Source organism: Manis pentadactyla, chromosome 1, assembly GCF_030020395.1.
Source record: "Manis pentadactyla isolate mManPen7 chromosome 1, mManPen7.hap1, whole genome shotgun sequence".
Lineage (NCBI taxonomy): Eukaryota > Metazoa > Chordata > Mammalia > Pholidota > Manidae > Manis > Manis pentadactyla.
The window spans coordinates 86,261,003-86,279,817 of NC_080019.1; the positions used below are offsets into that span (position 1 = coordinate 86,261,003).

The 18,815-nt window shown below is 35.0% G+C and overlaps 1 long non-coding RNA gene across 1 annotated transcript; it reads right to left on the reverse strand.

The window, feature by feature from the left end:
• Positions 1-650: 650 nt before the first annotated feature.
• On the reverse strand, positions 651-12,631 carry LOC118921978 (uncharacterized). The gene is made up of 3 exons (XR_005028585.2): positions 12,561-12,631; positions 11,887-11,964; positions 651-3,291 (listed from the first exon to the last, which is right to left on the reverse strand). It is a non-coding gene; the product is annotated as an uncharacterized LOC118921978 (long non-coding RNA).
• Between the last annotated feature and the right edge of the window lie 6,184 nt (positions 12,632-18,815).

Here is an 18,815-nt window from a genome sequence, read left to right on the forward strand (position 1 = left end):
TGCTCAAATGGTCCTAGATTTGGCTGGTGGGAGCCTTTCCAAGTTAACTTATTTTCCCTTTTGACATATTCCAAACATTGTTTCAGTGTTTCTTTACTTTCTAGTACAATACGATATTTGGGTTCATATTGTACTTTCCCTGCCCCAGCCCCAGAATCAGCCATCTTCTCAAGGAGCCTTGTTCTCATTTAGTGAAAAAGAGTATTTCCAATCCAAGATCTAGGCTTTAGGTGTGCTCATGGCTAATTGAGTTTTGTGCTTGAACCCTCTCAGGGAAGAATACAGGGAATATGTATTTTATATATACATAAATAATATGCCTATATTATATACATCAGATATTAGAAATATTCATTATGTATGAAATGCATGTATTTCTACACTGTATGTTTATTTCTATATTTATCTGCACATATATTAAAAGCCATACATTTTCTAATCCAACTATACAGAGTTTATTGTAATTTTCTCATTTTTGAATTTGTAATTCTGTTATCCAGCAGTGAGAAATCTGACTTCCCTTATCCTTAGGGCATTTGCTCACGTGATGCATCTCCTGCATGTGACCAGTCTCGGCTCCTCGCGTCCTGCCCTGCTGCTGCTGCAGGTGTTCACACCCCACCGAGCCCTGCTCATCTGCACTGGCTGGCTGTAACCCCTCCTGCGTCCTCTTCACTCTCCTCGTCTTACAGTTTTAGGATTGAAACATCCACAAGGGTATGAGGAGTGCAAGAGGTAAAGGAAGAAGAAGTCTGTTCCATATTCTTCATGAAAGTTAGCACAGCATAATTTACACTGTTTCTTTTCTTTTCTTTTTTATTGTATGTTTCTCCTAACTTGAATGTAAATTCTGCAAAAACAGGCACCTTTTCTGTCTTACTGCTGAAAAATTTGGACACTTGGGAGGCAAGCAGCAGATATTTATTTCTCCTTCAGTGCATACATAGAGAATTAAAAAAAACGGCATTTATTTTTTTCTCTGATTTAGTAAGATTCGGGTCTCTGTAACAATAAAAATAGTAATCAGTTTAATTGCATATTTCACATTCAAACAAGTTGTTTTGGACTTGTAAAGACCCACTTTTAAATTCGTTCACTATAATTTTGTGAATTTTGGAATTATTACCATCAGGATAAAAACACCTCTACTTCTTGGTGTTTAACAGTAATGTAATATTTAAATTTGTAAAAGTATCTTATAACACTCATGCAGTTGTATAGGTTTATGTCAGTCAATGTAATGTTCAGAGTTGATTCAACTGAAGATTTACTTCATACCCTTAAGCTATGTAGCTTCTTTCCTTTTTTCCTTCATCCATGTAACATATGTATTGCCATTTTGATAGGACTGTAGCAAAGGAAAACTCACTTAAATATAAATTATCTTTTACCTGTCAGGGAGATAAATGACATAATTTACTATGTGAAGAGGTTGGTTTATTTATTTTCCCGTTTCCTGGTATGACTTCTTCCGGAAGGGCAAGCTTTTGACTTGGAGACATTCTGCATGCTACAGCATGTGCCATGTGATATGCTAGTTGCTAAGGTAACTGTATTTTCCTGAAAATACCAAACTAAATGGGAGCCTGAATCATCAGTGTGCAATTTGCTGCTATTACATTCATTTAAATCCTTCCTTAGCATTCAAATAAATACATAATGCCCAGATAATTCTGGATCCTTTCTCTTACTTCTCCTCCTCTAGCTTTGTCATTCAAAAGCACAATCATGGGCAGTTCATTACATAAAAAGGTCAAAATATGTTATGAATTAGAATCCACATTAATTCTCAGGCTCTGCAACTTAGGGAAATATGATTCATTTGAACTAGGTAGTACATATCTTTGTAATATCTCTGCATATGAATTTGCTAAATTGCTGAAGAAATTGGATTATAGGGTATTAAGAAGTTACACTATTTCTCAGAGCCTTAACCATTTTTGTAAACAAATTGGTATCTTTAGTAGTTGAATCTTTCCTTTTGAGGCAGAACTTCAAAACATAAGCTGTTCACTTTAAAATGTCTTATGTAACAAAGTATAGTAACTATGTGTATGGATAGCTACACATATATATTAGTTCATTTGAAAGTAATAAATATTTCCTATAATTTTTAACTTTTTCCTATATTTGATCTGAAGTCTTTGTTTTTCCTATTATACATTTCCTGATTTAGACCCATCATTCCATCAATTAGCACATTTGTTTTAATGCATTTTTTATTTAATGAAACCATTTAATAAGGCATATAGAATTTTATAGGTTTGATGACACTATTCATGCAGTTGATGAAACTACAGACCATTGACTGATTTCTGTTTAATAAACCATACCTTAAAATTCTCAGTTTCTCTCTTGTAGTTTTTTTGATGCCATGTGCATTTTTTTACCAAGAATTTCAATTTTACTTTAAAACCACAGGAATAGATTTCCTGAATAGAGTTAGGATTAAAAGAGAGCACAGTAACATTTTTTAAAAAGGAATGCTATTTTTGGAAACACTCTCACCCTGATCCAATGACAAAGAAGTCTACCTGAATCACAGATTTCCACTGTCTCTGGAGTCACTTGGTCAGAATTCAAATTCAGCTCTGCCTCTTGTCTACAGTAGGACCTGGGGGAGTCAGGAAAAGCATCCTTTCCTCATCAGTACTTTGGAGATTACAAGAATATCAACTTCTTATGGTTGTTGGGAGATTAAATCAGCTGATCTCTATAAGGATATCAACATGTTGCTTGATGCGTAATAAGTGCATAATAAATATTATCTGCTATTATTTCTATTTTCGTTACTAAGGTTATTGGAATGAGAAACTCATTTAGAAATTTTTTTCCTAAGTTGAATATAATATGTGAAACTAGGGCACTGTGGATTTCATCAGCGCCCTGTCAGCTTCCTGTAGATGTAATCCTGGAGCACTTGTGAGACATCTTTTGGTCAAAGGGCAATGCCTGTTGCATAAGGAAAGGAAGGCTCCAACCAAGTTAACTTTTAGAGTGACGCCTGGTGCCTCCCTTAAATGATGAAGTTTTCTAGTTTGAATTAGTTCATCACACACTCCCAAGTCTTTGTCAAAAAGGAGCATTTGATCATGGATTGACACCGATGACTCACACTGCTCCTCATGAGCAAGTGAAGTGCTACAATCCAGCACTACCCGTGGGGATTTCTGAACGACCTGGGCAGAGTTGGCCCTGGACAACTATGACTTTCTGTTCCGTGTTTCCTTGGACTCCTTCATCATTGTCAGCTGTCACTTCTATGCCTTAGTAGTTCTGACCTTGTCTCATCTGTAACAGAATAATTTGGAAAGAAATCAGGGTTCCCGGTGAAACCAAATACCAGAGCAAGTAGAACATGTGACAAGTTTATGGACAATAGTAAACCAGCTGGACCCAGGATAGCTGCTCTGCACCCTGTTCAGAGTTTGTGCTGGGAGGTTTGAGTTGCTGGAATTCTATCAACAGGCTAAATGAGACTATTTACAATGAGATCTAGAGGACTTGGGTGACTCAAACATACCGATGGAATATTAAAGGATACTTCATCTACTGATGAGATGGTTCATGCCTGTCCATTCCACTCTCAGAAGCATGAAAAAAAGCTGAGTCATATACGTTGCATAATCAGTTTGTCTCCTGAGTCATACCAGTTCTCCAGAAGCAGCTTCACCTGTTTTTCTTCAGAGAGTAATTTAATTGTTATTTTAATCACATTTACAGTTTCTGCATTTTGGCTTACACTAGTAATCTGATGCAGAAATTGGTTAATTTGAAGCCCCTTTTTAATTTTCTCTTGATAAAGGAAATTCTTGTATGGCTTTATTGATTAGACTCTTTGTCAATTTGAAACATTACATACAGAAGTCTGTTATCTTTCAAGTCTGGAACTCTTGTTTTTTTGGAGGTACTATTTTATAATAAGTCTCATATTTTCACTTCTTTCTGGTAATAAAAATTGGAAGATATACCATCCTTGATTTATCTGCATCAGTCAACCATACTTTCTACCTATTTTATCACATTGTTTTTGATAACCAAAGATATCATTTAGTTGATTCAAAATTTCTATTATTTCAATGTCCTCAGAACCTAATTAGATAATTAATTAAAGAAACATTCATTATGGTGTTCTTGTTAATCATTTTTATATTATTAGTGGCTGGCAGAGTGCCTGGCATACTTTAGATGCTCATTATATGTTTATCAGTGAATAAATGAATGAAGGAATGTTGATACCAGGCCTACCATTACCTTAGTTGTTACATTGTAAAGAACCTACTGGAGATAATTTTGTTGCTATTGTTGGTGGTAGTGTGTTTTTCTAGCCCATCAGCTTATTCACCTGTTTTTTCTAATTGTTTGAAGTTTTGCAGGAAATGGTTTTGAAAGTACAGAGGACTTCAGAAAGGGGCTAGATCCATGTGTCTTCTCCATTGTATGCCCAGCTCCTCACTCAGTAGCAGATACATGGTAGATGTTCAATAAGTATTTCTAAACTCACTGAATGTATTCAGAATGCTCATAATATGATAAGGAATGAATGAAGTAGAGTTCTAATTTATTTGCTTATGGTGAGAGCTATGGATATAACATTCACTTGACTATTTTTGTCTTCTTCACAAGTTCATTGTCTTTGTGAATGGTTCTTTGTGGAAACACAAAGACTGACTAATTGTCTTCAGTTTTGGGGGTAGACTGTGAAATGCTCCCTAACTACATCAGGCTCCTTAAAGGATATGGATGCAAAGCCTGTCCTCTACCCACAACTCTGGTCATTGAAACTGTATGAATCCATAGCTCAGAATACACCCTCTGTCCAAGAGTCCAGTCTTTTCTGCTAGTGTTTCATATGTTTAAGATACTCCACTGCTTACCATACCTGCCCTTTGATAACTCTGTTCGGCTATGAAGACCGCTGTCTTAAAGACCATTCTATTGTTATCCATGCTATGTCAATCTAATAGTCTATGCTCTTGATCGCAAATTTATTTACTTTCAAGTCGTAGAAGTCTCAACATCTTTCTTACCTACTCAGTGGAAAAATGACTAGCAAAATGTCTAGACTTTTAAAATAGTAAATTTAAAAATGAACCATCCTCTTGTTACTTGTTACTTTTCCAACTCAAAATTTTAAGACCAACATCTGGTTCCAGTCTAACATGTCTGTGGTTTCTTCACAACCGTGTTGCTTAAAAACACCTTCATTACATGATAACCAGGAACAATGGAGAGAAAATATGTGCAAACAACACATGTGTAGGGTATATGAGGGTAGGGTACTATCAATAATACAGATCATAGGACATAAGAGAGACAGTGGAAGCAGGCTATGGAAAGAGACTCCTTAACAAATATTTACTGAGCACTTACTATGTGTATGTATAAGTGCTTGAAGCATAGGGTGAAAAAATGCATCCACATCCTAATCCCTGGGACCTATGAATATTATCTCATGTGACAAAAAAGGGTCCTTGTAGATGTGATTAAGGTAAGGATCTTTTGATGAGGAGGTTATCTAGATTATCTTGGTAGGCCCAATGTAATCAAAACTGTTAGTCCTTATAAGGGAGAGAAAAAGGGAGATTCGATGCACAGAGGGCTGTAAAGACAAAGCAGAGGGGGATTTGAAGATGCTGGAGCGAGGCAGCTATAAGCCAAGGCACAACAGCAGCCATTCCTTGAAGAAAACTGGAAGAGGCAGAACCAGATTCTTCTCTAGAGCCTCAAAAGGAGTACAAGCCCTACTGACAATTTGATTCCAGTTCAGGGATACTGACTTCAGACTCTGACCTCCAGAACTGTGAGATAATAAACTTCGGTTGTTTGAAGCCACCAAGTTTGTGGTAATTTTTAACAGCAGCCTCAGAGAACTATTACAGTATCTGAAGTTGTATCAGTGAAAAAAAGCCAGGCAAAAGTCTGGCTCCTCATTTACTAAGTGTATGACTCCAAAAAGTGGGGGAGAAATTTATACCTACTGACCACAAGTTACTATGTGCTAGGCATGTAGGCACTTAATTTACACCATTTCAATTTTCACAAATCCATTGCTTTTGCCTGACCAACAACCATATTTTTAGAAATAGCATTCATATTAGTGTAAATTTTAACTTACAGCCAACATATCTGGACTTTTTAATGCAGTAATTTGAATTTAAATTCAAAGCTATGTGTGAATAGTATATGATTGGCTAATAAACATAACATTTGCTCAGATGGTATATGTTTCAGAGTTTTTTGTTATCGTTGTTCTTATTCAAAGTAGCTATACTTAGTAGGTTTCTTGTTATTTTAACCTGTACACTTAGGTTGTCCTATGGATATCAGCTACTCTGTATGGAAGGAATATTAGGGAAAATCTGAAGGACGCATCTTAGTTTTCATAAAGAGAAATTATTATTGTGTGCCATTATCTGCTACTTATCTCTAAATGCTCAGGAAAAAACAGAATTGGTAAGAAGCCATCAGCCCAAGGAGTAAACCCTGAAGGTTTGGAGGGGATGGAGAACAGGTGTAAAACACCAGGACTGGTGAGTGTCACATGCTTTCATCAATTCCTATGCCCAACCAGGCTTCATTGTTGGTCTGATAGTTCTCCTGAGGACACCAGCCCCAGTGAGAGCTGCCAGAGATTCTGAGACTGTGTGACTAGCAGTGTGTCCTGAGGGAACACAGTGGGCAAGGGAAAGAGCAGAACTTAATTTGATTATCCCTTTCTCTGCTGCTGCCAGCTGTCATCAACCCCTCCCTGCAGGCTTGCCATCTCCCTGCTCTGCCGACACACACCCATTCCAATCGCTTTCCTTCCTCAGGTAGTGGGTAGTTTTCCCCCATGTTTGTTTGTTTGTTATGTTGTGGAATCTGTATTTCCTTCATACAATGAGCACCAAAGAAGAGAGGGCTGTATCTCCATCTCTCCAGGACAGAGATTGGACATGACATCATGGGCAACCATTATTACTATTAAACTTGCTACTAAATCTACTTACTTTTAAACCTACTGTGAGGAGTTTTGTTTCTTACCGAGCATCTACAACTGAGCCAGCTTTTAAGGGACCTGCTCGCCTCAGGAACCATCTGACCCGTTCTTCACCATCTGTGGTATGACCTGAGATTCCTCCCCTTTTCTCTCTACTGATTCTCACTGTTTCCCCCCCCTTAACCTGTATCTGGTATGCTTTATTTTATGTAAATGCCAAGTTGGTTGGAGGAAAAAGGAATGTTCCTTTAGTTCCACTTCAAAGTTCAGGAATTGTCTTAACCAGACTGAAGCTCCTGGACAAGGAGATAAGCACATGATCCAAGTCAAGCCAAATAGAGACAGGAATGTGAAATTTGGGTAAAAATCTCATAATTTGAAAAAACATTAGAACTGGCCAATTTCAAAGACAGTGTTCCAAATTACCTTAGTCCCAGTCTTCAACTTTAGCTTGTTCTTCATTTTGTTCAAGTAAGGCAAAGTTCATTTGTCTTGCTTAACACTAAAAACCTCAATCAATTCACTTGATTTGCAGATTACTAGGAAAAATTAAATAAAGTAATGCAAGCAAAGCAGTGAGTATGGTGCCTGGCCCAAGCATTAGGTGAATGCAAAGTACCAATATTATTATGGGTGATGGTGAAGATCAAATCAGAATGATATGTACAGGTGCTTTGTGAAAGTTATAAATACCAATTACTGTAAATCTATTATCATTCTTACTCTGAGAGTGACAACAGACAACATTTAACATATTCAGATTATAAATTCTTGTTATTTGAGTTCATGTTGTTTGAAGGATTCGGCCTTGCGCTGTTTGCTCTACTACATTAGAACTTATTGTACTTGTCCTTCCTCTTTAGATAAACAAAGGTAATGTGTTCGAACTAATCCAGTTGGAATTAATGAAGTTAGTCTATTGGAAAAATAACATATTTCAGGTACATTTCTGCAGACTCCATCTGAACGTCAAACATTTCCGTAAGAAATTAATAAATCAGCTGATGGTTTGTCTCATTTGACCATCTGTGTTTCCATACTAATTGCTGCTGATGAGTTGCTCTTTCTGTTGAATTTTTAAGTTCAGGTAGAAACAGCATTTTGTTTTTTATCCTTCATGCTTTGGTTCACACCACTCGTTTACTAGGGAGAATTCAAATAAATACAGAAAAGTTAGCTGAGGCATAATTCCAGGGTATGTCCATATACTGTCATAAGAAATAGAATAGGTTTAGACCTTAAAAGTAAAATACTTCTAGTTAGATTTAACTAAAAAACAGATACAACTGTTAAATAGGAGAAATTGAACTTCATGGCTGGGCCTCTGGTATAATAAGGGGATGGCCGAAAGGTCTTCTTTCCTAGATACAGTGGGTGCACCCCAAGAAAACATTATATGAACTTTTTTTGTGTGTGTGTGTTCAGCCATTGATACTGCTATTACAGGGGCTGCATCAGACATATAAAGAAGTTAGGAATTTTAGAGTCATGAGACTTAGTTGGTGATCCAGCATCATTATCTATTTAGTACCATATCTAATGTTCTTCCATTGGAATTTAAGAAGACTAATGGTTCTTCTGCCTACTACCCAAGAGGATGCTGGGATCAAATAGCACCTGTGACAATGTTTAGTAAATATGTAAAAATTATTCATTATAATAATTTTGAGATATGGATATTAGTGACCTTCTTCACTAAGAAGGCATTATCAAGTATCAGGTAACTTTTTTTTTTTTATTGAAGGGTAGTTGACAACAGCATTGCATTACATTAGTTTCAGGTGTACAACACAGCGACTCAACATTTATATACATGATATTTCTAGGTACCAGGTATCACCATACCAAGTTGTTACAATATTTTGACTATATTCCTTATGCTATACATTACATCCCGGTTACTTATTTATTTTACAATTGGAAGTGTGTTTATGTATATATATATATATATATATATTGTGAGGGCATCTCTCATATTTATTGATCAAATAGTTGTTAACCACAACAAATCTCTGTATAGGGGGGTCAGTACTCAATGCACAATCATTAATCCACCCCAAGCCCAATTTTCGTCAGTCTCCAATCTTCTGAAGTATCAGGTAACTTTTAACCATAAAGTACAAAATTGGTGGCATAGACTATTACTGGGAACATTCACAAACTGGACCAGAGTTTCATAAAGCCAGAGAAATTTTAGCTGATATTTTTCCTATTTCAGCAAATACCATCGCCTTGGGATAGTATTTCACATCTTTTTTCTCAAACCATACCTGATCCATTAGAAAATCTTGTTGGTTTTACTTTCAAAACAAACCCTAAGTCTATCCACATTTCCCTACCTTCACTGTAAAGATTGTCCAAGCTTCTAACATCTCAAACCTGGCAAAGTGCAGTAGCTCCCTAACGGGTCACCTACATTTACTTCTGCATCTCAGTTAATTATTATCACAATAGTCAGAGATTCTTAAAAACACAAATCCTATCATATTACTCTTCTTCTCCCAACTCTCCAGTAACGAGCCATACATTTAGAATAAAATGAAACATGCTTACTGAGGTCTAAAAGGCTCTCTGTACCCAGCTGGTGTCTGCCTCGGCCACCTTGTTTCCAACTCCTGTCTCGTTCACTGGCTCCAGGCTCTTCCTCATCACACTCAGTTTTCTGAAATTTCAAAGTTTTTGCATTGGCTATGCTCTCTGACAGGAGTAGAGAACTCTGCCTCCTACCAAATATAAAAATGCAGGTTCAAAAAATAATTCTAAGCAAATTGCAAAAGGCAAAACAGTAGTCAGGAAAGCCATATAAGAAAATATCTTCCTCACTTTGGCTAAGAACAATTTACAAAAGAGGATGCACACACAAAACACTAAAGGAAAAGATTACAAATTAGAGTATATTAAAATAAAGGACTAGTGTTCCTCAATGGAGACTATTAAAAGAGTGAAAATAGTGTGCCATTAAATGATACATTTTTGTGCACTTCTTTACATCATGTTTTATTTTACATACTTGGAAACACAAAGGCTACAAACTTGGAAGACTGACTTACAACCATCTGGCAGGGAGGGGTCGGTGGACAGTGAAGGGCAAAGTTACAGAGAGAGCATGGACCTGTACTGCTGCTTCAAGTGGAAGGGAGAATTGCATGTGGGAGGTCCAGGAAGGAAGATGCAGGTGGAGTGCAGGGAATAAAGGGAGGAAGGAGCCTAAAAACCGGGTGTCACCTCTGCAGAGTCTGGCAATTGTGCTGAAAGACACAGTGTGATCTAGCTTATGCGGGCAGGTTCTTTTGAAATAACTCAACCTCTTTGTTCTTAGTATTCTGCTCAATATGTGCTTCTTTCTGAAAAAGCTCATTACCAAAAAGTTGAATCAACATTCTATACAGTTTTACTTTCTTTTTCTGCTGGATCGAATACAAAAAAACACATTCTCATGAAATCTGATGAAAATACTAGATGATAATCTGGCAATGCTGTTTTTATGTGCTGCTTCAGTCCAAGTTTTATAATCCTCAGTACATATTACAGAGGAGAGCTAGTAATTTAAGTATTAAATTAACAATGAAAACAATCCCTGACTCTCTGGTAAGCTTTGGCTAAGAACTCATTGTTTCACTTCCATCAAGATTTGTGCTCTAATGTAATACCAACATGAATGAAAATGTTATACCATATATAGCTATCTTTCCCTAAAGTCAAGAATTTCAATTTGCTACTGCTGGAAATAAACTCATCATAGTTTCTAAATAGCTTGACTGAGCTTTAAAACAAAAGCGACTCGTTGTTGTAAATATTTAGCTAGTAACTATTAAATAGATCAGCCCAGCGTGACTATTCCAGCTGGAGGAGGAGAGCAGATTTCTTGTTGCTCATGTTACTGTATAAACCATTCTTTAAATAAGGCTGAGAATGATGGGACTGACTACTTCTGCTCCTGGGATTCATTACATTTCTCACAGCACACTTGCCAGCTGAAGTCCACGTAATGTCAGCGCTCAAATAAGTCTGCAGTTACAGTTTTCAGGTTATTTCCATCACCTGAAGTTTCATTTGTAGGACTCAATAATGAAGAATATTCCTTTTGCAAAGTGAAAAAAATTATAGATATAGTTGTTTTGTAACTGGATATGTGGAATGGTTCACTTCTAGTAAAAATTCAGCTCATTTGCCAGGAATAGGCTTCCTGTGCAGAAATGATAACCTTTCCTTGTCTTGAATCCTAATCACAAACAATTTCTCACCATCTTCAAAAATAATATTCAAGAGCAATTATACATACTGCCCTCTGAATACCTTTATCTCTATAAAGTGCTTCTTAATGTGCATTCCTATGTAAGCTTTCCCTTTAAAAAGTTAGAAGTCTGATTAATATTAAAGATACTTCATCCATCTGCCCAGAGAATAACCACCTTAGAGACTACTTAAAATATAAAGGGCCAAAAATTAATGACATTAAGGTGTACAGTTCATTATTACTATCACACCTGTCATATGAATTTCCAATTATGAAATGCACACATTTCATGGACTTTAAATAATTTTACCCTGTTTTCTTTATTTCTTAAAACTAACCAACTACAATAGTTATTGCATTTGTTGACTTTTTTTTCTCTTGGTATTGATGTTTAATAATTAAGTTGTCTTTGTTCCATTCTGCTTTCCAAGAACTCTCCTTATTATACAAACCTAGGAAATTAAATTTTAATTTAGACCATGTCCTTCAAGAAGTAACCACTCTTTCTTCTCATATGTCATACAACCACCCCAAGAGTTATGAGTCAAACCTTCCAAACACTTGATAATATTGTAAACACATTTCCAGTTGAGAGTTACTTTTGTTTGCTTTTTTAAAAAAATGAATGAAAAACAGACAAAATCGTCACATAAAGTTAGCCTCTCACCAAAGGGGGAGGAAAAACGTGATTCCAATTCCACAGCCACAGTCTAAACTGTTATTCATCTGGTCGTGTCGTCTTGGCCTATGAAAAAAAGAGAATGTGTAATGGCTGAGCACAACCAATCACTTTAGCATGGAAATAACTAAAAAAAAAGAAACAAAAAAACCCCCAAAACACAAAAACAAAAGTAAAAGTTAAAGTAAGTATGATACATCTCAGTGTTTAAAACACTTCTATAACTGTTATTTTTTTAACATACAGCACATGGTCAAATCCTTACATGGTTGGCTTTACATGCAGACAAGACTTGCCTGAGAATAGTCATCCTGGCAGGAGGAACAGTGGAATAAGAAAAGAGGATGGGGTGTGCTGAGAGCGTGGGAGAGTTGATGTTACCTACTATCCCCAGAGTATTTCGCTGAAGTGAGGGACTCCGTTTGGGGCCCCATTCGGGACGGCCCAGTGTGTCAAAACCCAAGGTCTCCCCACCTTCCTTGGCTGAGCCTGAACGTAAACCCCAGGCCTGCTCTGACTCACAAGGGAGCGCCTGTGTTAGGAAAACAAGACTCCTAAGCAGAGTGAAGCCTTCCTTCCTAGTGTATGTGTGATTCCACTTGTCAAACGGAAATTAAAAACCAGCAGAGGAATTCCTGCGCATCCCCCCCCCCCTTCAGTACCTTAATATTTGGCTTTCCCAGCTGTTCGTCCAGGCAGACTGTGGTCACCAGGCAGTCCTGGTGTAAAGTCCCAGGACTTAGCACAGGGACAGTTATATGCACTGAGCATTTAGCAATTGTTTGAATTAGTTACTAATTAGAGAATGAAGTTTTAAGGAATATTGAAGATACTAAATTTAACATCAATATTAATGGATCAAGGAAGAAAGCAATTGGTAATCAGGAAGTAAAGAATCCATAAACACATAAAACAGAAAAACAGTCATTTTTCTATTTTTAATATTTTTCTGTATCTAATATATAATTGTAAAAATATATTATAATTACTTTTCTATATTTAGTACTTTTTAAAATAATTTTTCTATATTTAATAATTTAGCGAACATGAAAATAGAAATAAATTAATAAAAATACAATATCTGTGCTATTTGAAAAAGATTTTAACAGTAATGCCCATTGTTGGTGAAAATGAATAAAAGATATTCTTACATATTATTAGTAGCTTTTTAAGTGGTAGTTATTGGGGAGCAATACAATACTAATCAATGATCAAAACAATGAAAACTGCAGATCCTGTTCATCAAGTTAATTCCATATCTGGGTACAATAATAATAAATATGATATATTAATTATAATTCTAAAATTCAGAGGGAAAAATCTAAAAAATATTCTCATTGTAATGTAAGCAACTTAAATGACCACTGGAGGAGTAACTAAATTACAGCACATCAAAATAGTAAAATATTTGGCAGCTTTTGAAGATAAGAAATATGAAATCTATATATATCAACAGAGAGTATCTATATGCTAAGAAAAGCAGAGGTCAAAGCTGTGACCACATTGGGAAGGCAATGATGTGAATATAAAGTTCGCTTATTGCCAAAATCTTGAGTGTTTACAGAGAGATGAGAACAGTTTTATTTTCCAAGTTGTTATGGCTCTAAGAGAGCTATCTCTTTCATTTGGGTTGTTAGTGATGCTAGATTGCTGATTAAAACAGCACAAAGTAAATTAAAACAGCATACACCCCTTCAAGGTAAAAGAAGAGAAACTGGTGCTTTCTGAATCACACTGAAGAGGAAAGTTGTTAAAGAAATGACGTAAGTGTTAAATCCAGCTATAGTGGGGGCACTGGGGACAGATGTCAGGAGCCTGAGCTTAGGTCCCAGCTGCACCATTTGTGATCTTGGACTAGTCTCCCGGGACCTCAGTTCATCAGTTTGAAAAATAAGACAGTTTGATAAGATCTCCCTGAAGGGATATCTATAGGTATTTAAGTGAGTATTTTCTCTTTTATGTTTGTGTTTAGGCTTCCACAAACCTCTTTTGGTGGAATCAATATATTTTTTCTTCTTGTAGGAAAGTACAAGGACTAGAAAAAAAGTGCCTCATGTAGTGAAATGATAGTGATCCTTGAATCTTGGGGACATCATCTAGCAAAAGTGACATCCTAACAGAAGGAGTGAATGTAGTTATTAAGAGTTTCAAGACAACTTGCAGACACACTTGACTATCTGGCAGACAAATAGATGCATGTGCTGTATTAATTATAAAAACACTCTGCAAATGACCAAAACAGATTACGTTGGGTATGTTTACTAATTCTCATTCTTTCATGAAGCAAAGGCACTTATACCAAAATTAGATTTATTCTGGAACAACTGGATTAGTGCATCTCAGAACTGTTTAACATATACCAAAACAACTCACCTTTCACCACCAAGAAAATTAAGCTTAATTAGGACATATATTCACTGCTTGAGTCAAATTGTCAATTTTAACACAATGCTCTCTAAGCTGATAGCATTGCCACCTGTTTCATTTTTAGTTATAACATGCAATTTATAGTTAAAATTTTGTCCTCTTTATTCTTTCAAATATATGATAACTGGTTTGATTCACTTTTGTATTGCCTGAATATATACAAATAAAATATATTTGATAATTCATAAATATGTGTATACATATGTATATATGGCACATACATGTACATATGTGTCCATGTTTTATATATACCTTAGATAAGATCAGTTTTAAAGGAATTAAAGAGGTTAGGAACAGAATATTTAAAGAGCAGCTTTATCAAACTTCCATTTTCTGTCATATTCATCTTAAATGAAGTCAAAGTTGATCACTATCTTTAGTTTAATAAATTTGGATGAAACATAACCATTCTTTAAAGCATCTCCCAACTGAAAGGTGAAAGACGAAATGTCTTTTCATCAATTTTAAGAACAGAATGTGCTGGAGAACAATTCTTGGATTAGCATGATTACAGTCTTTCATTACAAGTCAGAGTTGATTAATCTCTCCTAAAATTCCATATCAACCTGAAACATTTGCAAAATCACCGTTTTTAAATGGAACCCTAATGAACCTACTCAATGTCCATTCTGTAAAATCTTTTTAAGTACAATTTGACAACATTATATTTAGATACTACTTTGTAATTCTACATTGAGGTACTTGGAAAAAAATTGGTACTTTCTTTTTTATAAGGAAAATGGTTTAAATGTCTACACAGTTTTCACAAAATGATTCTGTTTTCAGTCTACTTAAGATTATCAATTAAAAATTTTAATTATACTTTGTTTTAATTAAAACCTATAAAAAAGCTTTCTATAATTTATATTATTAGTTGTGTATATAATTATATAATCAGTTGTGATGCATTTATTCTTTCAACAAGTATTTATTGAACATCAACTATATATCAGCACATACTTTAAATCACTCATTTACGAATTAATCTTATTCCTATGTATTTACACAACAACTGATTTTTAACTGAGATACAATACTATAAATTAGACCTTTTAAAGTATACAATTCAGTGGGTCTTTATATAGTTTCAAGATTGTACAACAATTTCCACTAATTCTAGAATATTATCACCCTGAAAATAAATTCTGAATCCATTAGTTGTCACTCCCTATTCCCCTAATTTCCTAATTTCTGGCAATCAATATTTATTTTACATCCATATGGATTTTCCTATTTTGGACATTTCATATAAATCTAATTATACAATATGTAGTATTTTGTGTCTGCCTTCTTTCACTCAACATGTTTTCATAGGTCATTAACATTGTAGCATATCCCCATAATTTATTCCTTTCTATGGCTGAATAATAATGCTATAGATAATACCACATTTTGTTTATCCATTCATCAGTTATGGACATTCTGAATTGTTTCCACTTTTTTGGCTATTGTGAATAATGCTGTTATGAACATTCATGTTTGAGTTTTTATGTGAGCATATATTATAATTCTGTTGTGTATGTACCTAGATGTGGAATTGCTGGGACATATTCTATGTGTAATTCTGGGTAATTCTATGTGTAACTGTTTGAGGAACTGCTTGACTGTTTTCCAAAGCAGCTGTGCCATTTTACTTTCCTGTTACTGATGTATGAAGGTTCTGATTTCCCTGCATCCTCAATAACACTTGGTGTTGCCCATCTTTTTGATTATAGTCATCCTAGTGGTTGCGAAGTAGTACCTCATTTTGGTTTTGATTTATATTTCCCTAATGGCTGAAGATGGTGAGCATCTTTTCATGTGCTTATTAACCATTTGTATCACTTCTTTGGAGAAATAGCTATTCAAATCCTCTGCACATTTTTAAATTGCATTATTCATTTTTTATTATTGAGTTGCAAGCATTCCTTATGTATTTTAGATACTAGACCATTATCACATGTACAATTTGCAACTATTTTCTGCTACTCTATGGGTAGTCTTTTCATTTTCTTGATAGCGTTGTTTGAAACATAGTATGTTGAATTTTGGTTAGGTTCAGTTTTTTTAAATTTTGTTGACTCTTTTTTTACTCCTATGTTTCCTTTTAAGAGATTAATAATTGTAGCTCTTATATTTAGTTGTTTGATTATTTTGAGTTAATTTTTGTATATGATGTTAGAAACATGGCTTCATTGTTTGCATATGGATATCCAGTTGTTCCAGCACCATTTGTTGAAAAAAACATTCTTTTCCCCATCAAATTGTTCCATCACTCTTGTCAAAACTCAATTGCCCATATATGTATGAGTCTATTTCTGGTCTCAATTCTATTCCATTGATCTAAATGTCTGTCCTCATGCTAATACCACATAGTCTTGTGAGTAATACTTTGTAGAAAGTTTTGAAATTGGGAAGCGTGAGTCCTACAAATTTGCTGTCTTTTTTCAAGATTGTTGTAGCCACTCTGAGTCCTTTGCACTTCCATATGAATTTTAGAAAGAGCTTAACAATTTCTTCAAAACTGGCAGCTGGGATTTTGATAGGGATTGCATTGAATCAGTAGATCAATTAATGTATTCTTGTCATCTTAATAATATTAAGTATTCCAATCCAAGAGCATGAGATAGCTTTCCATTTATTTAAGGCTTTTTTTTTTAACTTCTTTCAATGAAGTTTTGCAGTTTTCAGTGCACAAATCTGGCTGTTTTTTGTGAAATATACTCGTAAGCATTTTAATATTTTTGACGCTTTTATAAATGAAATTGTTTCCTTAATCTCATTTTTGGGTTATTCATTGCTAAAGTATAAAAACACAATTGACTTTTGTACATTGACCTTGTATCCTGCAATCTTGCTGAGTTCATTTATTAACTCTAATAGCTTTTGTTGATGTTAGCATTTTCTGTAATGGAGATCATGTCCTCTTCAATTAGAGGTAGTTTTACTTCTTCCTCTCCAATCTGTATATCTTTTATTTCTTTTTCTTGCCTATTTGTCCTGGCTAGAACCTCCAGTCTAATATTGAATAAAAATGGTGAGAGTGGACATCCTTGTCCCGTTACTGATCTTATTTGGAAAGCTGTCCACCTTTTACCACTAAGTGTGATGTTTGTCTAAGGTGCTCTTTAATAGGTTGAGAAAAGTTCTCTTCTATTTCTAATTTGGGTGTTTTTATCGTTAAGTGGTGTGCATGAGTTGCAAGTTGTTGGTGTAAGAGTTCTGTTTTAATATAAAGAGTTCTGTGTTATAATTATATAACATAATATGTAATTATGTTATTCTACTGGTTAACATTCACCAAAGGTTTGAGAATAAATAGCAAACTGCTTAATACAAGGTTCTTCCCGCTCTGACTGAAGCCTGCCCATTTTCTTCAATTGCCACATCTCACCTTGTGATCCATTATCCAGTCATAAAGAAATCCTTGCTGTTCCACAAAAAGGATCCTACTCTCTCCCTCATCTCTCTGGTTCGGCATAGCCTGTGACTTTGACAAAAATACAAACTTCTTTCTTTTTCCATAAAAATCCTATTTGTCCTTCAAGATCCAGCACATGCTTTCCCAGAGCAGGCTTATTTTATCTGCTTGTCTGTCTATAGAATCTTAACCATACTCAAATAATATGTCCAACTGTTTAACTCCCACTAGACTAGACATTTTCTGATGTGGTACTTCTTTTTATTTCCATTATCTGTTATGCTAAATGGCACAGAGTAGGCTCCTAAATTAAACAAATAATTCTTAGCACTAATATCATGAGAACTAACCTTTGGACTATGAGCAAGCTATAGCCCACTTACAAGAAAGACCAATTTTTTATTCACCACTGATTGGCATATTAGTAGGGCAATTCGAACTTTTGGCATTTATGGATAACTTAGTGGGCTTTTGGAATACATCCAAACCACAACACTTGGATATATTTGCAAAGATATATCACAGTTTCAATTATTAAAGCACAGTATTTTAAAAATTAACATCAATGATAACAAATTAAAAACAACATCAATGAAAAGAAAGAAACCATGTGCAATCTTGCTGTGAGATATCTGTAGATCTTGATGACAGAGAGCTTGAACCAATAACCAAATTCCACATCACCATTACTATTTTACTTTTTAGATTAAAAAATCCTGTTACAGTAGCAATGTATCAGAGAAGGCAGTACATGGTTGACGAATCTATGAGATGGCTCTAGATAGTTGGCTCATAAGAAATTATTGTCGGATTGCTCATCACGGTAATACTACAGGCTGTTTTTCGTTACCATGTTAGAATGTAGGACACAAATACCCTATTAAAGAATGTATAAATTGGAAATGGTGGCAAAAAGAGCTCTCATCCAATTTTCATGTTATATTGCAACAGAAGGTAAGATTTTAAAGTATACCTAATATGATCATCTCTGACTTTCTCTGAAAAATAAAGAGAATTATCACATGTGGGAAAGAATCAAATATTAATGATGGAATCATTTGGTTTTTTTTAAGAGACTCTAATGCATTTA